The sequence below is a fragment of the Notechis scutatus genome, chromosome 5, assembly GCF_049901735.1.
Source record: "Notechis scutatus isolate UNSWTSFEM ecotype Mainland chromosome 5, rNotScu1.2, whole genome shotgun sequence".
Lineage (NCBI taxonomy): Eukaryota > Metazoa > Chordata > Lepidosauria > Squamata > Elapidae > Notechis > Notechis scutatus.
The window spans coordinates 5738374-5761827 of record NC_142013.1 but is presented as its reverse complement, the minus strand read 5'-3'; the positions used below and the strand labels follow the sequence as shown (position 1 = coordinate 5761827).

The window sequence follows — 23454 nt, the reverse complement described above, 5'->3', positions numbered from 1 at the left end:
GCGTGGACGCGCACCCGGGCTCCCTCGCCTCTCTCCCGGCTTCTCCCCTTCTTTCCCTCCTGCGTGTGTGTGTGGATGTGTGTATAAGAAGAGCGGCGGTCGGAAGCGAAAAGCGACTCGCGATTGGAGCTTTGTGCCCAAACGACCTGGGGATCATCAGCAGCAGCAGCAGCAGCCTTGGCTCGGCTGGGAGAAGAAGAAGAAGAAGAAGAAAAAGAAGAGGAAGAGGAAGGAGACCCTGAACCCGGGAGGGAGAGGAGGAGGAGGAGGAGGAGGAGGAGGAGGAAGCGAGCGGAGCGGAGGGGGGGAATCTTCTTTTGATTTTGATTTTTAAAAAAATATCTATATCTATTTTTATTTTTTGGAATCGGGGATGAGGATCGGATCTTCTTCCCCGGCGGCTTTGGATAGGATGGAGCGCTACCCTGCCCGGCACTCGTTTTAGAGGAGGGGGGAGAGGTGTCTTTTTAAAATATATATATATATATTTATATATATTCTCCTCCTCCCCCCCTCCACCCGATCTCCTTTCCCCCAACGACCACTTTTGGGAACGGACGGACTGCCGGGGCAGCTGGCGAGCCCCTCACCGCGCACACACACACGCACACACACCGCGTCGCCCATCCCACCCACCGCCCTGGGCAGGAGGAGGACCGCCACCGCCGCAGTAAAGCTGGTAAGGGGGCTTTTTCGGGGACCGGAGTAGGTGGGTGGGTGGGGGGTTTTGTCTTTGTAATGCTCTCTCCATCCATCCATCCTTCCTTCCTTCCTTCCTTCCTTCCTTCTCCCCCGCCTCCCCCCCACCCCCTTTTGCCTGGTCCTCCTCCGCCTCGAAAGCGCCCCTTCCCCGCCGCCCTCCTTCCTTCCTCCCTTCCCCTTCTGATTTAAAGAGATCAGCCCAGATCTCTCGCGATCTCCCGCTCCTCCTCCTCCTCTCCCTCCCGCGATCGGTTTCTACTGCAATACAGTGGTTTTGTGTTCCTTTTTTTAACCGGGGGGAGAGAGAAAAGATATCGATGGATACGTAGCTCATCCACCTCTGGGCAGAGGCTCTTTGGAGACGGGGGGCGGGATGTTTCTGCCTTAGGCGGGAGGGTGGAGAGAGTGAGGGGGGTTGGTGGGAGCCGATCCTTCCCGACCTTCTGCAATGGCTTGGATCGCTCCTTCAGGACCCCTCCCCTCCATTCATACATGCTTGCGGGTGTGTGTGTGTGTGTAAGAGAGAGGGGGGAGGGAGAGAGAGAGAGAGAGAGAACGGCCTCCCCCTCCCCCTCCTCATCTTTTAACACCCGTGCAGTTTTTTCCCAAGGATTCAGACGCAAGGGCTGGTCCGTTGCCGGGAGGAGGGGGGCGAGGCGATCTGCTGGATCCCTGTAACGTTAGGGGGGACCGGTTGCCTTGCAAACCCACCTCTCTCTCTTTTTTTCCCTAAAGGCTGGGTTTGAAGGAGAGTCAACGGTTCCTAGAGGATGATGGTGATGATTTTTTGTTTTTTTTTCTGGCCTCTGCAAGAGAGGGCAAGGTGGAGTGTGCACAGATCTTAATAGATCCCCTAAGTTCTTTCCAGATCTTCCCCAGGGACCTTAAGACACCCTTCTCTCTCCCCTCCTCCTCCTCCTTCCCCTCTCACACTCCAAGTCCTGAAATCTTCAGTTGTGAAAGCAGATTCTTTGCTTTTTTTTTTTTTTAAATGGTCTTTCTTTGTGAATCTGTGGACTTCTGGATCAAGAGGTGGTGGTGGATGGAGCTGAAATCTGGTGGGTCACCTTTGGAGGCCAAGCTTTGGGAAGTCTGCAAGGGATGGGTCTGTCTTTGTTTTAAGGTTGGGGTTTGGCCCACCGAAAAGTCAAATGAGGTGGAACTTTTTCCCTGGCTTATTTTACAGAGAGGATCCTTGGTTGTTAAGGAAAACAAAAGTTTTAAGGTTGTGTGCATGGTGAGGTTTCGAATGTAATGGATCCAAGCTGGGATTTCTTTAGGAGGTGTTTATATCGCGGAGCTGAAGTGGTTCCTTTGGTTTTTGAATTCTGCCCCAGAGTCTGCGATCCCAAACTTGGAAAAGTTTGCCTGGTACTTTCACCAAAGACAACAACGAAAGAGTTAAAAAGAAAAGTTAAAAGAAAGAACCTTGGTTAGATCTCACTCCGGGAGGGTTGGACCTGATGTTAGGTTGCTATCACTGCTTTCTGCTGACTGTCCTTTGTGTTTCAGATCAGGGGATAAATAAGCATGTTGTAAAACAATTTTACTACAGTTCACTCCAAGCTGGAGACATCCGAACTGTATTGAATTCTTCTAAGACTGCAAACTAGATTTCTCCCCAACAAAAATTTTCCGGGAATGCTGCAAAGTATTTTCTGGGATTACTAGAAAAACTGATTTTTGAATCGGTCTAGTTCAGTTCATTGAAATCTGAAACAATACCCTTTCCTTGCTAGCTTGGACACAGCTGAACACACACACACACACACACACACACACACAAGGCAAAACTGTGTTATCCAAAAAAAAAAAAAAAAGTGCCCTTGCACAATCACGTAAAATGCAGGATGACTTGCCAAGCCTCCTTTAAATGCAACTCCCTTCCAAGAAAGTGGGTGGGTGGTCCTTGCAGTTGGGCCAAGACAGTCTCCTTATCTTAAATGCAAACATACATGCCAAATAAATCTGGGATACATGGCTTGCATTAAGCCTGTCCACAAATCTAGGAAAGCAGCACAATCCATAGGTGACTGTTATCACCTCCTGAAGCTATATTAAAACATTTGTCTCCTCTGAACTCCTTTGGGTGGCTTTTCTGGAGCCAAAACACCTTTCCTGAGAGGTGCTTCCTCCCTCCTTCTTCGTAGCCTATAGCTGTTTTGCTATTTTTAATAATTTTTTTTTAAAAAAACCAGGCAGTTCTAGGATAGACACTTTCTTCTGCGTGCTGAACAGAACTTAAAAGAAAAAAAAAGGAACAGAGCAAAACTGTTTACTCTTCTCTAAAATATGCAACAGGACCAAAGTTGGAGATTTGGGAAGCTATGATATTGAGGCTGCAAAATTCTTGATGACCTTTAGATGGCAGTAAAGAGATGCCATCTATCTTTTTCCCACCCACCCCCACCCACGCATCTTTGCTACCACCTAGTGAAGATCAGGAACTTTGCAGCCCAGATCTATAATGAAGCTAAAGATATTTCTTTTTTTTATAATATATTTCATATACAAGCAAAAGGGCCTTGTTTCCTTTCTGGGTTACCTACTTTTTTAGCTGGTTTGGCATTCTGGCGTTTTCCTGGTTGGGTTTTCGATGCCTTATCTCATGCGTGTGCCAAGATAATTTCTGGATTTCTGAAGACTTGACACTTTTCTTTTTTTGTTGCTGCAAATCCTGTTTGATTAGAAAGCAGTTTGGCCAGCAGGCTGCAAGCATCTGCTGGGAGATGGCAGCTTTTTGGTCCAGAAAGCTCAGGAAAAAAAAAGAGTCTTAGTCGTTGAGTGTTGAATCTTTCATTGAGAAGCAGTGGATGCATTGCTGGCTAGTCTCTCCGTGTGGAAATGCACAAGGCTGTGGGTGGCTTTGCTTTCCTGTAAGCATGGCTGCAATAGGAAAATCACCGAGAAAGAGAAGAAGAAAAAGAATTGATTAGGTTCTCCTCCTTTGCAGCTCCCGAAAATCTGGGCTAGAAACTGTCACTGCTGGAGAAGTAGACCAAAATAAATAAATACGATTGCGTTCGCCGAAGGAGCAAATTCCAAAATCTGTGGCATTCCCTACAAAGGATAAAAAAAAACCAGTTTTAGCATTTGGGGAAAGATGAGAGGGTGGGAAAATAATAAGGGGTGTTCCTGTGGAATCTTGAGTGATCAATCACTCCCAGGGAGCCTTTTAAAAAATTTTTTTAAAAGATATTTAATTAGAAGTGAATTTCATCACCATTCTGCCATTGGAAGGGTCTATCCAAGCAAAGGACGAAGTGAATAAATGTCACGAGAAGGGCTAATCCTGCCAGGAAAGCCATTTAAGCAGAGTCAAGGCAACAACTGCAGGAAACACACCCTGTGTAAAACAACAGGTTGATAATAAGTATGGAGGACTCAGATGGAGGTATTTTAATGGAATGCTTAGAATAGCCATTTCTCTCTCTCTCTCTAAGGAGGGTTGGAGTTGGTTGCAGGCAACTCTGTTTTTCTCCGGTTCTGAGAAAATAATTGGGATTTGAGGGTGTTTTTTTTTTCCTCCCCTGTGGAGCAGTGACTAAGAAAACCACCGTGCCTCCCATGTGCGCCAAGATTTCAGTTACAACGCTGCTGGTTTTCTGTTTTCCTTTCAAGCGGGCCATAAGTATGCCTTCCTTTGTCCAGGAACTCACCCCCTACTTTCAAACTGAAATAAATGCAGATCTCCTTTATTTTATTTTCCCCTTTCCTCCCTTTGCTCTCCGCACCCAGAATGTGAGATCCAGTTTTGCTCACTTTCCGAAACAATAAAACTAAGGATTAACGTCGGATATAACTGGAAGTGTCCAGGGAAATATAAGGAGGTGGATATGGGGTTGGGTGAATGGTGGGTAACATGTTAGCCAATTTACAGGTGCAGATACAGATTAACAGAGTTGGAAGGGACCTTGTAGGTCATCTAGTCCAACCCCGCCAAAGCAGGAGACCCTAGACCATTTCTGACAGATGGCAGTCCAGTCTCTTCTCAAAAGCTTCCTGGGATGAAGCTCCCACAACTTCCGAAGGCAACTTCTGTTCCATGGGTTGATTGTTCTCTCTGTCAGAAAGTTTCTCCTTATTTCTAGGTTGAATCTCTCCTTGATCAGTTTCCATCCAATATTCCTTGTCTGGCCTGAGTGCTTTGGAGAATAGCTTGACCCCTTCCTCTTTGTAGCAGCCCCTCAAATATTGGAAGACTATCCTGTCTCCCCTGGTCCTTCTCTTCACTAAACTAGCCATTCCCAGTTCCTGCAACTCTTCATCATATGTTTTAGCCTCCAGTCCCCTAATCATCCTGGTTGCTCTTCCCTGCACTTTTTCTGTAGCCTCAATATCTTTTTTATAGTGTGGTGACCAAAACTGGATGCAGTACTCTAAGTGTGATCTTACTAAGGCTTTATAGGGTGGTATTAGTCCCTCACTTGATCTTGATTGTATCCCTCTGCTAATACAACTTAGGATTGTATTAGCTTTTTTAGCTGCTGCTGCACACGGCTGGCTCCTATTTAGCTGGTTGTCCACTAAGACTCCAAGATCCCTCTCACAGTTCCTGCTATTGAGCCTGGTTTCACCCAGTCTGTATGTGTACTTTTGGTTTTTCTTGCCTAAGTGTCGGTCTTCACTTTTCTCTATATTGAATTTCTATTTTGTTAGATATGGCCCAGGGTTCGAGTCTGTCGAGATCCACCTGGATCTTGAGCCTATCTTCTTGGATGTTGGCTATTCCTGCCAGCTTAGTATCATCTGCAAATTTACCTCAGTGGGCACTAGAAATGTTTAAACCCCACATGTTTTAACAGAAGGCAGTCAGAGGAAATGATTTTGCTTTCCACGATAGCAGTTTTCCAGTATTTGAGGGGCTGTCACAGAGAAGAAGGGGACCAACCGGTTCTCTAAACAGGGGTGCCCAACCTCTGGGCTGTGAACCCATACTGGTGCACGGCCTGTTAAGAACCAAGCCACACAACTGGAGGTGAGCAGCAGGTGAGCAAAAGTGCATAGGTGGGATCTAGGTTGCACACTCCCCTCTCCCGTTCTGTGGAAAAATGGTCTTCCACAAAACTGGTTCCTGGTGCCAAAAAGTTGGGGGAACGCTGCTCTAATGCAGGGGTCCCCAACCGCGTCCGTGGACCGGTACCGGTCCGCGAACAAGTCTTACCGGGCCGCTGGTTGCTGGGCGCCGCCATCTTTTTGGTAAAAGTGCTTCCGGTGAGCTTTTCCGGGTAGAAAGCTCACCGGAAGCACTTTTTCATCAAAAAGATGGCGGCGTAGCGCTCGTGAGCTTTTCCGGTAGAAAGCCATTTCTACCCGAAAAAGCTCACCGAGCGCTGGCGCCGCCATCTTTTTGACGAAAAAGTGCTTCCGGTGAGGTCACCGAAGCACTTTTTCGTCAAAAAAAGATGGCGGCGCCCAGTTGATGCCGGTACCAGGCCGTGGCGCCCAGCTGATACCAGTACCGGGCCGCGGCGTCAAAAAGGTTGGGGATCCCTGCTCTAATGCACCTGAGGGCTGGAGAAGAAGCAACAGATGGAAACTAAGCAAGGAGAGAGGCAACGTAGAACTAAGGAGAAATTTCCCGAGAGCGAGAACAATTAACCAGTGGAACGACTTGCCACCAGGAGTTATGAATGCTCCAGTACTGGAGGTTTTTCAGAAGAAATTGTCCAGAATGGTACAGGGCCATGATGGTGAACCGCTGGCACACGTGCCACAGGTGACACCCAGAGCCATGTGTGTGGGCATGCGAGCCCCAGGCAAACTTACCTCACCGTGCATGCGTGCGCCTCCCAGCTGATTTTCGGATGGTTTGAGGCCTTTTTTGGCCTCCCTGAAGCTCGAGGGAAGCCTCTGCAGGCTTTGTAGGCCGAAAACCGGACCCATTTTCGTCACTTCCTGTATTTCCGGAAATACCGGAAGTGATGAAACGGGCCCATTTTTCAGCCTCCAAAGGCTACAGAGGCTTCCCTTCAGCCTCTGGGAGGCCAATAAAGGCCTCAAATGGCCGAACATCAGCTGGGAGGTGTGCAGGTAAGGGAGCTGCAGGGGTGGGGGTGGAATGATGCGCGCATGCACACATGCAATTTTTGGCACAGGAGCCCCAAAAGGTTAGCTACCACTGGTATAGGGTCTCCTGCTGGAGCAAGGGGTTGAACTGGAAGACCTCTAAAGTCCCTTCCAACTCTATTATAACCTTTTTCCCAGCTCCGCCCAAGCCTATAAGCATCCAATGTTACTAATTGATGTCATTGTGGTGTTGGCCGCTAGAATAACTTTGGCTGTAGATGTTCTACACAAAAGCTATTTTCTAAAGCACCCGAAGGTCGGACAAGGAACAATGGATGGAAACTGAACAAGGAGAGATTCAACGTAGAAACAAGGATAAATTTTCTGACAGAACAATCAACCCATGGAACAGAAGTTGCCTTCAGAAGTTGTGGGAGCTTCATCACTGGAAGCTTTCAAGAAAAGACTGGAGTGCCCTCTGTCAAAAATGGTGTAGGGTCTCTTGCTTGGGTGGGGGGTTAGACTAGATGACGTCCAAGGTCCCTTCCAACTCTGTTACTCTGTGACCTGTCATGCAAATGGCAGTTGGATGTTGCAACTCTCGAAAATATATTCTCTCAGCCAAGCATCCAAATTTTTCTCACATGACTATGGGGATTCTGCGTTGCTCATAAGTGCGAGGACCTGGTCACAAGTCAGGTCTTTTTCGTACTGTTGTCACCTCACGTTGTTGCAAATCGAGGACTAGATAACCATAGAACTAGATCCATGGATCCTATTTAAAGCACCGTGTGATTGTTGCATTCCTGCAGAACTGGTTGTGTGTGGATACAGCAGGAGGTCCACAACAGCTGGAGGTCACTGTCATGTCTGAACTCAGTCATTAAAGAGCAGTGATGCCGAACCTTTTTGTTGTGATGTGCTGAAAGCACATGCGTGCCGGCACCCACAATGCAAAGCACCCCCCCTGCGCATACATGTGCAACACCCCCCGCCCTCCCTTACCTGCACTGCGCATGGGTGCACCTCTCAGCTGATTTTCGGCCTGTTTGAGGCCTTTTTTGGCCTACCAGAGGCTCGAGGGAAGCCTCTGCAGCCTCGGGAGGCCGAAAAACGGGCCCGTTTTGGCACTTCTGGTATTTTCGGAAGGCCTGTTTTTCGGCCTCCCGAGGCTGCAGAGGCTTCCCTCAAGCCCCCAGGAGGGCAAAAATGGCCTCAAACAGGCTGAAAATCAACTGGGAGGTGCACACATGCGCAGTGCAGGTAAGCTTGGCTGGGGCTTGCATGCGCACACAAATGGCTCTGCGTGCCCCCTGTGGCACGCATGCCATAGGTTCACCGTCACAGTTATAGAGGAAAAGTCTCCAACTTTTTCAGGGGAGGTGGGGGCAGGAGGTTTTGTGTCCATGCTTTGCTTTCACAAATGCAGCTTTGCACAAGTTCATGCGTGCACAAGTTCGCCCACCTGGTAACAGGTTGTGGCCTGGCGTTCTGCGCCCCAGAGTTTGGGGACCTCTGTTATAAAGCTCCCTAGAAAATGTTTTTTCCCCCAGTATATGGTTTATTTTTATTCATAAACGCTTTGAATACAGTGTATAGTCAGGGCGTATCATTTACAAAAAAGTAAGAGGAAAACAAACATAGATATTAACATGTAATAGGTAAAGGTAAAGGTTCCCCTTGCACATACGTGCTGATCGTTTCCGGCTCTAGGGGGCGGTGCTCATCTCTCACAAAACCGAAGAGCCAGCGCTGTCCGAAGACGTCTCCGTGGTCATGTGGCTGGCAGGACTAAACGCCAAAGGCGCACCGAACACTGTTCCCTTCCCACCAAAGGGATCCCTATTTTCCTACCTGCATTTTTTACGTGCTTTCGAACTGCTAGATTGGCAGAAGCTGGTAGAAGTAACGGGAGCTCACACTGTTACACAGCCCTAGGGATTCAAACCACCAAACTGCTGACCTTTCTGATCGACAAGTTCAGTGTGTTAGCCAAGGAGCCGCTGCGGCCCATTAACATATATACCGATAGCAATAATAATGGCATAACAAAATAATGGTTAACTAGCTTTCTCTTATTTGTAATTCTGTTAATTAGATTAACATGCTTATAACTATAAACCCTCTTTATATCTAATTCATACATAGTAATAATCTTTATTTGCCTAATTTCTACTTCTTATCTCTAGCCATTCGTAAAATCTATTCCGTGTTTGGTAATATTCTGTGTCTTCTTTATTCTTTATTTTTAATGTTAATGTTAATCTATCCATCTCTGCACAGTCTAGTATTTTCCAAATTATGTCCTCATCTGATGGAGTTGTCCTAGAAAATGTTTTTATCTGGATTGACTATAGTCAGTAACAAAGATCTAAGGTTTAGCTACGAGAAAGTAAAGACATTCTTGAGGCACCGTTGACTCAATTTGTGGACATAAGCATCTCAATTTCTTGGCCATGATATGAAGGTGGTTTGTCTTTGTCTCTCTGTCTTCAGCCAGGATTTCATTTTAATTTATTTATTTTTAACTTCACAGTCTAGACTGTGTCCCAGGGATTCCATAACTATCTTTCCATCCAGCTACCTGGTTCTTGTTGTGCTTCAAATCTTTTTTTAAAAAAAGATCAGGCAGACGGTGCCACCTGTTGAAGGTGGAAGTTGCAGGCTATATAGGACCTCGCTGGAATCTGTGAAGAGAGGATGACGGGCTAGGAATGGGGCCACCTAATACCATCCAGATGTTTATGGATGACACTGGCCCATGTAACTGGCGATATACATTAAACAGAAGGAACTCTACTCTGAAAACATCTGAAAGATAGCTCTTGACCAGACAGTGAAGTACTGGCTGCCTCAATATAAACCAGCTTTGATTTTTATTTTTTTTTCATCCTTGGAGCCAAATGGAATATAGAGTCTCAAGCCAAACGACTGGAAACATTCTGAAGTCTTTGGATTTTCCAGACGTGAAATAAATATCTGGAATATAACCATCTACATGTTCTTTTCTGGTCAAAGGAGCCGTTTACGTTCATTTGTTGCATTTTAGTTCTTCGATATCTCTTCCAGCTAGTGAAACCTTGCAGAAATACAAAGCAAGAATCTTGGTAAATGTCTGATTTATCCATGGTAGACTCTGGCAACTATGCAAGTAGTCCTTGATTTACAACATTTGCTTAGTGACCGTTCAAAGTTACAGCAGCGCTGCAAAAAAAGCAACTTATGATCGTTTTTCACACTTAACGACTGTTGCCACATTCTCAGGATCACATTTGAGAAGCTGCCACAAACAGGAGGGGGTCAATTTATTTTGCAAACCACCTGAAGGCAAAACAAGAAGCCATGGATGGAAACTAATCCAGGAGAGAAGCAACCTGGAATTAAGGAGAAATTTCCTAATAGGGAGGACAATTAACCAGTGGAACAGCTTGCCACCAGAAGTTGTGGGTGCTTCATCACTGGAGGTTTTCAAGGATAGACTGGACAGCCACCTGTCTGAAATGGTATAGGATCTCCTGTTTGAGCAGGGGGCTGGACTAGAAGACCTCCAAGGTCCCTTCCAGCCCTATTCCGATTCTGATCACAGTTGAAGCACTTGGAAGTAGACTCATATTTATGACGGCTGCCGTATCCTGAGCTCACCTTCTGGGACCTTCTGGCAAGCGGAGTCCAAATGAGGAAGTTAGGTTCACTTAACCATGTTACTAACTTAACACATGTGGCAGGAAGGGTTGTAAAATGTGGCAAAACTCCCTGAACAAATGTCTCTCTTTTAGCAACAGCTCCATGGCGATCGTAAGTCGAGGACTACCTGCATTGCAGGAACCAAGCAACACAACCAAGTAAGAACATTGAGGTCCATCTCTTGCATTATTGGATTCAATTGTTTGGGGGCTTTATGGTGAGTTCCAACGAATAGCTGAATACAGGGTAGTCCTTGATTTACGACGATTGAGCACCCCATTTCTGTTGCTAGGGTAGTTGTCCAGTGACTTTTGCCCCGTTTTTCGATCCTTTTGGCCCCAGTCCTTAAGTGAAACCCTGCCGTTGTTAAGCGAATCCTATGGTTGCTAAGTGAATCTGGCTTCTCTCCTTGACTTTGCTCATCGCAAGCTGGCTAGGAAGATTACTACGAGTTATTAATCACAAGAACCCGGGACACTGCAACTATCATAAATATGAGTCAGGGATGCTGCAACCTGTCAAAAGAGTGAAAAACTAGTCGTAAGTCACCTTTTCCCATGCAGTTGTAACTTCAAATGATCACTAAACGGACAGTTGTAAGCCAAGGATCAGCTGGAAATGGAACTGTTATTCATCTGGAAGAAGAAAGTCTTCCGATCACGTATTTTTATATAGTTTTTGAGATACTGTAGCTGTTCAATTGTCTAGCACAGGAGTGTCAATCATAAGGCCCACAGGCTGGAGTGGAGGAGGAGGAGGAGGAGGAGGAGGAGGAGGAGGACGATGACTGTGGGGTCCTAGGTACTCTCTGAGCTTGGTTGTTTGTTTGCAGACATTTCATTACCCAACTAGGTAACGTCATCAGTGCTCCCCTACTTAGTCCTTAAGGTGCCGGGCCACTTGGTTTTCAATTAAAATAATAATAATTCAATGTACATAAATACAATTGCCTTTACTAAAATTGTTATTTTTCTCCAACTCAAAAAGAATACTCATAGCTCAGAGTTGAGTTCTGAGAAAGAACTGTTGGGTTCTTTCTGAGCTTGATTTTTTTTCTTGCAAATGTTTTTTTAAAATAATTTTCATTGTACTTTTCCACAATTACAAGTCTCTTGTATATTGCAAATGTTTAATTACCCAACTAGGTAACATTATCAGTGCTAGAAGGGAGTGTGGTTGGAGAAGGCGGGGGAGGAGGAGGAGAATATGTGGGGGTCCTTGGTATTTTCTGAGTTTGGTTGTTTTCTTGCAGATGTTTTATTACCAAACTAGGTAACATCAGTGCTAGAAGGAATGGAGTTTACTTTGAGTTTCTGTACTAATGACTTGCCTTATCAATTTTGGTAGGGGTGTTCCTGATGGCTCCTTGATTAAGCTGTGTACTGTTTGATTGTTCATCTGAGTCATTAATTCCTTGATTGCGGTATTATTTCTTGATTGTTGATGTAATGTTATTCTTTGCCTTAATCTCTGTTCATGTGGATGTAGATTGCAGTTGAGGAGGTGTTTGGGTCTTTTTATTTCCTGTTTGACATTTTTGACTGTGTTCTTTTGAATGGTAGGTAGATATTTACCTCTTTGTGCCCATCGATGGCGGATTTGTCTGAATTCCAGGCTTCCAGAAATTCTCTAGCGCTTTTGGACCTGGCTTGGTGTAGGATGCTCCCAGCTCCCTTGGTAGTTTGTAGTTCATGAATTGGGGTATTATTTACTGTTTACTCAACACAGACAAACAGTCAACAATAGCCTAATGAAGGAACGTCCTACCAACACTGATGCGTAGTTCACAACTTGCGACAATTGAGCCCAAAATTGCTAAGCAAGACCGTTGTTGAGTGAATTACTGCAGTGCCCCATGTACGACCTTCCTTGCCACCATTGTTAAGCGAATCACTGCAGTGGCTCAATTAGTAACACGGTTGTTAAGTGAATCTGGCTTCCCCATTGACCTGGCTTGCCAAAACGTGATCAAATGACCCTGAGACATTGCAACTGTCATAAATACATGCCAGTTGCCAAGCATCCAAATTTCACCATGCGGAATGACAACAGCAGTGTTAAAAAAGAATTTATGACTTTTTTACACTTATTACTGTAAGTGTAAAAAAAAAAAAGTCATACATTGTTTTTTTTCCAGTGCTGTCACTAAATGAATTGTGGTAAGTGAAGGACTACCCATAAGCAGAGAGCAAACCCCATTCCCTTCTAGGACTGATGATATTACCTAGTTGGTTAATAAAATGTCTCTAAGAAAACAACTCAGCTCAGAGACACCAAAACAACAACGACAACCCCACAGTTCAACCCTGAGCTACAACTATTCTCTTTCATTAATACTACCACAACATTTTCTTTCCTATAATATGTCTGAAACCAGCCTTACATCACTCTTAGTTCTTATCACCTGTAAGTAAAAACACATAGGATGACTCCAGTCAAGGTGTCTCTTTGAAGTGGTGATATGCAAAAAAAAAAAAAAAAAAAAATCTGTAGGTGTTGAAATTTGTGATAACTTCAAGATAGAAAAGATGCACCCGAAATTGCCTTTTTCCGCTTCAGTCACTACGAAATAAAAATGTTCCAATCCGTCCCCAGTTTGTTTTTCAAGCTTGACTGATGACACCTGCTTAGTCACTCAAAAGCAAAAGGATGACTTGGCTTTCCAGTTGGAGCTTTTGGGTTCCAGGAGGAGCGAGAATTGGGAGCACCGTAGGTCTAGCCGCTAGGAATTTGTGATGCTTTGACAAACGGCAGGATGCTTTTTAAAGCATACTTGGATTTTTTTTCTTTTCTTGCTGGTGTTAAAGAGCACCATTGTAGCATTGACGGGATGAAGGAAGCAGAATGAAATTTGATCTGTCTGTAATCTCCTTAGTGCAAGGAGTCACTGGCTGACGGCTAGTTCTACACAAGAAAACTCTTTAAAAAAAAAAAAAAGATGGCACACTCGGCATTTTGGGGGCCTTTTCTAGTGGTCGTATGCTACAGGTTTGGACTGGTTCACCTGAAGCGGTAGTAAAAAATAATAATCCTCAGATCAGTTGAGAGGAGGCCTCCGACCAGCTGAGAGGATAAAAGATCGAAAAGCGCATGGGAGGGTGGCTCCTAACTTTTTGTTTCTTCATTGGTTTGTTAGGTGTGCATGTATTAGGGCTGCGTGCGTGCACGACCACCCACCAAACCGGTAGCGACTAAGGTAGGATCGCACTACTAGCCTGTTCCAAAACTTCCGGTCTGATCAGTGGAATTCTTTTTACCTCAAAAGATGCTTTCCAGGGAGCATGTGTCATCCCTAACTGTTTTCAGCGGTTGACGGAAACCAGAAAACCAATATCAAAAAGTAGGATGGAAATGAGATGGGTGGGATGGGAATATTAATGGGGCTTTGAAAAGGATGTGTGGGGTCCTTTGGGGCAGAGATTAAAGCGAGTGTGGCATCACTGGGCGGCGAAGTCTTGCCTGCTTAGGATCTTGTGCTTCTGGGGGAAAAAAAATTGAATTATTGATTTATTCATATGATGCATACATGATTCTGGGGTGACTTACGAGGATTAAAACACAGAAAAAAGCCACAGCATATAACTCCAAGGATCAACAATAATCAAATTCACATCAAAAGCACTTCACTAACCATACTGTAGTGTAGAGCTCACCTTACTCCCTGACCCAAAAGTCTGGGGAAACAGCCAGCATTGTGAAAAGATAACAAGGTTGAGATATCAAAATCTCTGGAGTGGTATTTCTCAATCTCGGTAAATTGAAGACGTGTGGACTTCAACTCCCAGAATTCCCCAGCCAGCTCTAGGGGGTGCTGTTCCTTAGCACTAACCACTGAGAAGATGTGGCTCAGGGGTCCAATATGATCTCGTTGTTTGGTAGAGAAATATCTCCTCTCTATTAGATCTGGTGGGTTAGGCCGAAATAATAGAAAGATGGCCGCTGTGAAGGCCAAAGAACCAACAACTAGACATGGAATTCCTTCAGAGTAGTTTCTTTATTGTTGTTCATCTACAAACAGAATGTCTATGGAGATTCTCCATCGTTCAGGTCAGGGGGCTCCAACCTTGGCAACTTGAAGACTTGTGGACTTCAACTGCCAGAGTTCCTCAGCTTTTCTGACCCACGCCCTTTTCCAACAAATCAAACACAATCCGAAGGGAACAGAAACCTTGTAATGCTTTTACAAAATAATTAGCTGTGATAAGCACGAGCCTCGCCAAAACTGTGTGAGACTTGCCAAAAGATAACGGACAAGAAATAATTTGCAATACATGAATCTTCAAATACAAACTCAGGATACTGGAATGTCCTTGAGGCTGGAGTTTCAGAATGTCTTTGCCTTCTGCAAAGTACATTCGTTTCACAGCTGGCTTTTATCTTCTTGAAGGAGGGGCCATTACCTTGCAGCCTTACTCCCAAGTCGCCTGTGCTGTTGTAACTCTTTCCTGCGAGCAGCCCTGCGCGCACGTGCACTTGGCACAGGCTCCTCGGGAACCTCCTCATCGCTGCTGCCAGCCCCCACAATCTCTGAAGGCAGCAGTCTACTCCCTAATGGTCCTGGCCCCTCATCTGAGTCCTCGGTCTCCTCAGCCGTCCGCACCTGCTGCCGGCTAACCACAACACCAGCCAGCAAAGATGCCCGAGGAACTCTGGGAGTTGAAGTCCACAAGTGCTTTTCAAAAGGCAACTGGGCTTTCTTGGGTTATTTCCCCCACCCCTTGAAAAGGTTTCACTTCTCATCTGAATGCAAATCATGTGACCATGGGGATGCAGCAGTGGTCATAAGTGTGAAAAATGGCCATAAGTCATTTTTTTTCAGTGCTTGTTGTAACTTCGAACGGTCAGTAAATGAACTGTTGTAAGTCGAGGACAGCCTGTGTATTCTGTGAACTGCTAGGGAGGAAGGCCTTCTTAACTCTCTTCCAGTCTAGCAGACATTCCAAGCTCTGCCGCCTCTTTGCCTTCTGGAATGAATCCCTCCCTCCTGGGAATCCAGACTACATTCCACCACAGCTCCCCAGCTGTCTGGCCTTAGGCCATAGGTGAGGACATGCACCTTCAATTGTCTACTAGGAACCAGTGCAGCTTCTGAAACGGTGTGTCATGCCCCTTTCAGAGCCTGAATCTGCAGAAGAAGATGAGCCACAACTGGATCCAACAGAGATCAAGGGCTTTGTTGGCTTTGTAGGAATGTGTGGAGGAGCAGGCTGAGTCAGGCCAGGCTTAATAGCAGTAACTGGGAGAGGGATCCTGGAGTCTTAGTGGACAACCGGCTAAATAGGAGCCAGCAGTGTGCAGCAGCAGCCAAAAAAGCCAATGCAATCCTAGATTGCATTAACAGAGGGATACAATCAAGATCAAGTGAGGTGCTAATACCACTCTATAAAGCCTTAGTAAGACCACACCTAGAGTCCTGCATCCAGTTTTGGTCACCACACTATAAAAAAGATGTTGAGACTCTAGAAAGAGTGCAGAGAAGAGCAACCAGGATGATGAGGGGACTGGAAGCTTAAAACCATACGATGAACGGTTACAGGAACTGGGCATGGCTAGTCTAGTGAAGAGAAGAACCAGGGGAGACATGATAGCAGACTTCCAATATTTGAAGGGCTGCCAAAGAGAGGAGGAGGTCAAGGCATTTTCCAAGGCACCTGAAGGCCAGACAAGGAATAATGGATGGAAACTGATCAAGGAGAAATTCAACCTGGAAATAAGGACAAACTTTCTGACAGTGAGAACAATCAACCAATGGAACAGCTTGCCCTTGGATGTTGTGGGAACACCATCACTGGAGACTTTCAAAAGGAGATTGGACTGCCATTTGTCAGAAATGGTGTAGGGTCTCCTGCTTGGGCAGGGTGGGTTGGACTAGATGACCTACAAGTTCCCTTCCAACTCTGTTAATCTGTAAGATTAACGCTTTGCACTCCGGGCTGGCTTTCTTTTTTTGCTGAAAACACAGCAAGAAGAAACTTGCAGATGATGGCCTATGGAGGAACCTGATTCAGCCATGAGTCATCTTCTCAGTTGGTTGCATCCAACAGACTTTGTCCAGATTTACGGCAATAGCTTGGTGTCAGACAGTTACCTGCAGGCCAGGTAAACCTTAATCATAGGGAGATCTTCTTTCTCTCCACAATTAGACCGTTTTCTGACTGCGAATGCATCACTGCGCCATAATGGAGACCTCATAAAACTGCCTCGAAGTCTTATTAATAGTACCTAACACCCATAACAGCACTTGGGAGTGTGGTGTGCAGCCCATTTTCTTCAGCATTACCTCAGTGTGATGTTTAGAAAAACCCTGTAAGATGAGTCAGTATTATTCTCATTCTGTGCTGCTGTTAGGGAAGTCAAGCTGCAGAGAGATTGACTTGCCTTAAGGCCACTGGTGAATTTATAGCAGCGGGGAAATTTAGAAAGGATATGTTTTGGATGCATAGTTAAGTCTCTTGGCAGCTATGATTCGCCAAGGCAGAAGTAGGTTAAGGCTTGTTCAAGGTCACGAGTGAGGTTCCCGGACACTTCTGATGGGGTCTTTCAGTTCCCTTGTTCCAAATAAGATTTTTAATTCCAAAATTTAAAAAAAACAAAACAAAACATTAGAACAGAGGTGGTATTCAGACCAGAACTTTTGAGTAGTTCGGAGAACCGGCAAATCCCACCTCTGACTGGCCCTGTCCCCAACTATTCTCTTTCTCCCATTCAGTCCCAGCTGATCGGCTGGGTCTTCTTTGGTTGCCCTGCACAGGAGAACGGAGCTGGAAAGCAGGTTAGTGGGGAAGGAATGGGGATTTTGCGGTAACCTTGCCCTGCCACGCCCACCAAGCCACGCCCACCAAGCCACACCATGCCCACCAAGCATGCCACGCCCACAGAAGTGGTAGTAAAAAAAATTGAACCCCACCCCTGCATTCGAAGCTAGCCTGCTGCAGACAGAAACCAGGATTTTTTTAAATAACAGAATTGTTTGTCATCTGACATGCGGCAAAGCAACGGGTGGAAACTAATCGAGGAGAGAAGCAACCTAGAACGGAGGAGAAATTTGCTGACTGTTAGAAAAAATGGATCAGTGGAACGACTGGCCACTGGAAGTTGTGGGCAGGAGGTGGGATTCTACCGGTTCGGGCGAATCGGATGTTAAAAGTTAACAGGTGGTTCACCAAACTGGCATTTCAACCAACTGGATGGCCCCACCCCTTCGCTCCCAGGAGTCGCCACGCGGCGCATTATACGATGCGGGTAAGATGCGCGGAGGCTCAGGGAAGGGGAAAAAAAACGGGCCTTCCGGAACTCCAGAAATGGGCCTGTTTCCAGCTTCCAGAGGGCCAGGGGAAGGCCGCTGGACACTTGGGAGGGTGAAAACAGCCCTCCCGGAAGTACTGGGAGTCCGGAAACAGGAAGTTCCAGTAGGCCACGCCCACCATGGCCACGCCCACCCAGAAACCGGGCAGCGAACCAGTTGCAGGGATGTTTGAATCCCACCCTTGGTTGTGGGTGCTTCAACCGTGGAGATTTTCAAGAAGAGATCGGACACCCAATGGTCTGAAAGGGTACAAGCAGTCCTTGACTTGTAACAGATCATTTAGTGACCATTCAATGTTACCGCAGCCTAGAAAAATGTGATTTATATGGCCATTTTTCCCCCACTTACAGCCGTTGCAGCATCCCTAGGGTCACCTGATCAAAAAATGAAGACCCTTTGGAACTGACTCACATTTATGACGGTTACAGTGTCCCCGGGATACCCTTTCGCGACCTTCTGATCAGGAGAGTCAATGGAAGAGCCAGATTCAATTAATAAGTTTTTTTTTTTAACTAAGTTAACAACGGCAGTGATTCACTGAGGCAAGAAAGTTGGTAAAAATGGGGCAAAATTCACTTTAACAAATGTCTCACTTTGCAACAAACGTTTGGGGCTCAGCTGCCTATACTGAAGATTCTGGCCCCCCGGGTCACACGTTATTATGAAAAAAATAATTTTAAGAAGTGTGTTCTTCGGTTAAGCAAAAGTTCGATTCCTTGGTGTTCTCTGAGCTTGGTTGTTTTCCTGCAGACGTTTCGTTACCCAACTAGGTAACATCATCAGTGCTAGAATGGAATGAGGTTTGTGGAATGGAGGATGGAGGAGGAGGAGGAGGAAGATGTGGGGTCCTTGGTGGTCTCTGAGCTTGGTTGTTTTCCTGAAGATGTTTCATCACCAAGCTAGGTAAGATTATCCATGTTTGAAGGAAGTGGAGGTTATAGAATGGAGGAGGAGGAGGAGGAGGAGGAGGAGGAGGAGGAGGAGGAGGAGGAAGAGGAGGAGGAGGAGGAGGAGGAGGAGGAGGAGGAGGAGGAGGAGGAGGAGGAGGAGGAGGAAGAGGAGGAGGAGGAGGAGGAGGAGGAGTGGTCCTTGGTGGTCTCTGAGCTTGGTTGTTTTCCTGCAGATGTTTCATTACCAAGCTAGGTAAGATTATCCATGTTTGAAGGGAGTGGAGGTTATAGAATGGAGGAGGAGGAGGAGGAGGAGGAGGAGGAGGAGGAGGAGGAGGAGGAGGAGGAGGAGGAGGAGGAGGAGGAGGAGGAGGGTCCTTGGTGCTCTCTGAGCTTGGTTGTTTTCTTGCAGACATTTTCATGACCCAAACTAGGTAACATTCCCAGCAACATTCATGTCAAGTAGGAAACTTTGAAGCCCTGATTGACAGACAAGGAGTCTAGCTGGCCATGAGTCGCATGGTAAAGAAGACTTAAGTCAAGGGGTTGATACCCAGGCAGGAGAAGATGTGAGGTTATCCCCGCTTTCTTAAGCATGGCATGACGTTTTGTAGGAGGATGCGCATGCTGAGTCTCATTGCTGCAAAGAGAAGATAATGGGCTTGACGCCAAGGGCATCTCGTCTTGGTCGCTGTGTGAACAGTCAACCAAATGACAAAGGCAGTTCCACTTAGTTAAGCGTAAAAATGATGCACGTTGGAACCCTGCTGGGGTTTTCAGCTGTCTGGAGCCGAAAGATCAAAGAGAGCTGGTGGATTGCTTCTGAAGGTGTCAAATCAGTGTGCAGGACCCGTGAGAAAGGCCAAATCCTGTCCCAGGGATCATTAGACCAACATTAAAAATGGCCGCACGAAGCCTTTATCCAAACTGGATAAAGAATAAACATATGAAGAACCGTTACAGGAATTGGGTAGGTCTAGTTTGATGAAAAGAAGGACCAGGGGTGACATGATAACAGTCTTCCAATATTTGAGGGGCTGTCATAAAGAAGAGGGGGGTCAAGCTATTCTAGGGTATCCTGCTTGATCAAGGGGCTGGGCTAGAAGATCTCCAAGATCCCTTCCAGCTCTATTCTGATTGATTGATTGATTGATTGATTGATTGATTAATATTCTCCAAAGCACCTAAAGGCAGGACAAGAAGCCATGCATGGAAACTTGTCAAGGAGAAAAGCAACCTAGAACTAAGGAGAAATTTCTTGACAGTGAACAATTAATCAGGGGCTTCAGAGGTTTTGGATGTTCCGTCACTGGAGGCTTTTAAGGAGAGATTGGATAACCCTTTGTCTGAAATGGTATAGACCCGTAATGGCAAACCTATGGCACGCATGCCAGAAGTGGCACGCAGAGCCATCTCTGCCGGCATGTGAGCTGTCGCCCCAGATCAGGTCCACTGTGCCTGCGCGCACGCCTCCCGCCAGCCAGCTGGTTGTCAGGTATCTGCCCTGCATGCACAGAGGTGCACGCGGTGGGACCACACGTGCATGAGCAGAGGTGTGTAGCGCACGCGGGGGCTCATGCGTGCATTGCTTATGGGTGCAGGCACACTGAGCGTGCGCACACACACTTTTGGCACGTGAGGACAAAAAGGTTAGCCATCGCTGGTAATAGACTGCCCTGGTCGAGCAGGGGGTTAGACTAGAAGACCTCCAAGGTCCCTTCCTGCTCTGTTCTGAATTGAATTGAAAACGCATAGACTTTCTATGAGTACATGACAATAATACACTGCTAATTGAGTTCTTTGAGGGGTGAGCAGTCTTCCAATATTTGAGGGGCTGCCACAAAGAAGAAGGAGGTCAAGCTATTCTCCAAAGTACCTGAGGGCAGGATAAGAAGCAATGGGTGGAAACTAATCAAGGAGAGGCAATGCTAGGACCCACGCAGTTGGGGACTCCTGTCCTAAGTCACAAGGTGTGGGGAAATGTATCCCAAATATTGGAGACTTTTTCACTATAAAACCAGCTTCGGATGCATTTTTCGATGCCTGCTTGAAATGTGGATCAGAATGTCCTTTTTTTAATCTTTGCATTTGTATTAGCTAGGTTGAACCTGTTTATTAGCTTCCTTCTTTCCATTAAACGTAAACCCAAAGGATATATATGGGGAAAGACAATTACCAGGCTGGTAATAAATCAAATGAGTACATCGGGAGGTCTGCATTGCTACTAAGTACTATTGCTATTATTAGTCCTCGTCTTACGACCACAATTGAGCCCAAAATTTCTGTTGATAAATGAAACAGTTGTTAAGTGAGTCCATTTAATGACTTTTCTTGCCCCTGTTGTTAAGCGAATCGTTGCAGTTATTAAGTTAGTAACACGCTTGTTCAATGAATCTGGTTTCTCCATTGTCTTGGCTGGGCAGAAGGTCACAAAAGCGGATTAGGTGACCGCAACCATCATAAATATGAAACAGTTGCCAAGCTTGTTGTGAATTTTGATCACGTGTGATCATGGAGAGGCTGCAATGCCCATAAGTGTTAAAAACTTGGTGCCCTGTTTTCCAGTTGTCACTAAATGAACTGCTGTAAGTCGAGAACTACCCGTATTACTACTCTCTTTGCAGTTGTTATTGCATGCCAGCCCAAGAGTGGACTGCAAGGATGATGCCTATTTATGTTTCACAGATCCCATTTCCTGTTGTAATCTTGTTGCATCTTGCAGAATTATTTTGCTTCCATCCCGCTGATGGAATCGCGCTTCGGTTTTGACGTTTGCCTCCCGCCTAATGAATAGCCCCGTTAAGAGAATTTACGGGTGGAAATGGGCTTTGTTTAGGATGATTGTGTTTCATGGCTGACTTATAACCGAGAAGTACATTTTCCTTGGAGGATTCAAAATGGAGCTGATGGAGCGAAATGTATTTTCTGTTTACCTCCGCTGAGAGGTTTGTTGTTTTGGCTAAGTCATGTTCCTGAAGACAATTATGCACAATTTGGCCGCTCTGGTTTTTCTCCCCTCCTCGTCTAGAGTCGATGCCATAACCTTAAGTAAGCTTTACGGAACTGGCACCGGTTTTTGTAACAGCCATCCTGACATCATCTTCCTCTGAATATTTCATGAAAGGTTTTTCTAGGCTGGTCTGGTTCCCTCAGACCGTGTAAGGTTTCGGTTGGAGAGATTCATTTGTCAACAGTATAGAACAAGACTCTTATTATATGCCAGACTCGGCGAGTTGTACCCTTGGGTCATATTTGACTCTCTCAGGGTTATTGCCTACTCTTTCTTTCCTCCTAGTTGTCAGCTCCAGAAGCGAAACATCTGTCAGATAGGTGGCCCCAAGCACGTTGTTCTCACCCACATCTCAAAATGGCCAGGATGCTGAGCCAAGGTCAGAAGACAAAGAGATTTCTAATTAAGACAGGGAAGGAAACTTCCTGTGGGTCTTTAATGAAACCCCCTTTGCTTTAGCATCCGAAGCTGACTAGGCCACTGTTAGAAGAAATGCATAGTTGAGAGCGAATAGAGAAACACAGGTACTGCTCAGCTTATGACCACAACAGAGCCCAAAGTTTTTGTCGCTGAGCGAAAGAGTTGTTAATTGAGTTTTGCCGACCTTTCTTGCCGCAGTTGTTAAATGAATCGCTGCAGTTAAGTTAATAACACCGTGGTTAAGTGAATCTGGTTTTTCCGTTGGCTTTGACCAAGGGTCTTCGAACTTGGCAAGTTTAAGACTTGTGGACTTCAACTCCCAGAATTCCTGAGCTAACATGACTGGAGGAGGAATTCTGGGAGTTCAAGTCCACAAGTCTTATAAAGCTGTCAGGTTTGAAGATCCCTGACTTTGACTTTGTCAGAAGGTTGCAAAAGAGAAAAATTTGGTTAGGGGGATCAGCCAGCCAGCCAGGTCCCAGATCGCAGCCCCAGTCTTATTCAGGAAATATAGAAGGACAGGACACTAAGTCTGTGTGTAGACTTCAGAAGGATCAACGGAGTGTGCGTCGAAAATATGTACCCACTCCCTCTCATAAATGACATTCTGTTTGGTTGAGGGACGTATTTTCACCAAGCTTGACTTGAGAGAGGCATATTATCGGGTGTCGATCAAGGAAGGGGACGAGTGGAAAACTGCTTTCAACTGTCCCCTAGGAAGTTTTCAATTCAGAGTAATGCCGTTTGGTCTGCAAGGAGCTCCGGTGGTGTTTATGCAACCAATTAACGAGGTCTTGCACGAGCATTTATATAAAGGAGTGCTCGTATATCTGTATGACATCCTTATTTACACCAAAACCATGGACGAGCACGTCCAGTTGGTCCGCAGCGTCCTGGGAAAACTGTTGGCAGCAAATTTGTACATAAAGTTGTCCAAGCGCGAGTTCCACCAGACCCAGATGGACTACTTAGGATATCGTGTATCGAACACCGGGGGAGATGGATCCAGCAAAGGTGCAAGCAGTTATGGACTGGCAGGCACCTAAGATCACGTGACCCCAGGAAACTGCAACTGTCATAAATACGTGCCAGTTGGCAACCCTCTGAATTTTGACCATGTGCAATGGTCTTAAGTATGAAAAATGGGCATACAACGCTTTTTTTCAGCGCTGTTATAACTTGGAACAGTTATTAAAGGAGGAGTAAATACATTGACCCCCTCCTCTTTGTGGCAGCCTCTCAAATACTGGAAGACTGCTATCATGTCGTCCCCCCCCCCCCAGTCCTTCTTTTCTCTAGACTAGTCAAAAACCAAATCCTGCAACCATCCTTCATAAGTTTTAGCTTCCAGGCCTTTAATCCTCTTAGTTGCTCTTCTTTGCACGAATCTGGCTAAATGTACCAGCTTGCAACCTGGGGAATCCTGGGAGTTG

General features: G+C 45.9%; 1 protein-coding gene across 9 annotated transcripts in view; it reads left to right on the top strand.

Moving 5' to 3' along the window:
- Positions 1–510: 510 nt before the first annotated feature.
- The window catches only part of TENM4 (teneurin transmembrane protein 4), a 559913-nt gene continuing 536969 nt past the window's right edge, over positions 511–23454 (top strand). For all 9 annotated transcript variants that reach the window (XM_087966004.1, XM_087966003.1, XM_087966002.1 and 6 more), the window contains exon 1: positions 511–679. The gene's annotated coding sequence lies outside the window, so the exon portion shown is untranslated. The remainder of the gene's footprint in view (positions 680–23454) is intronic.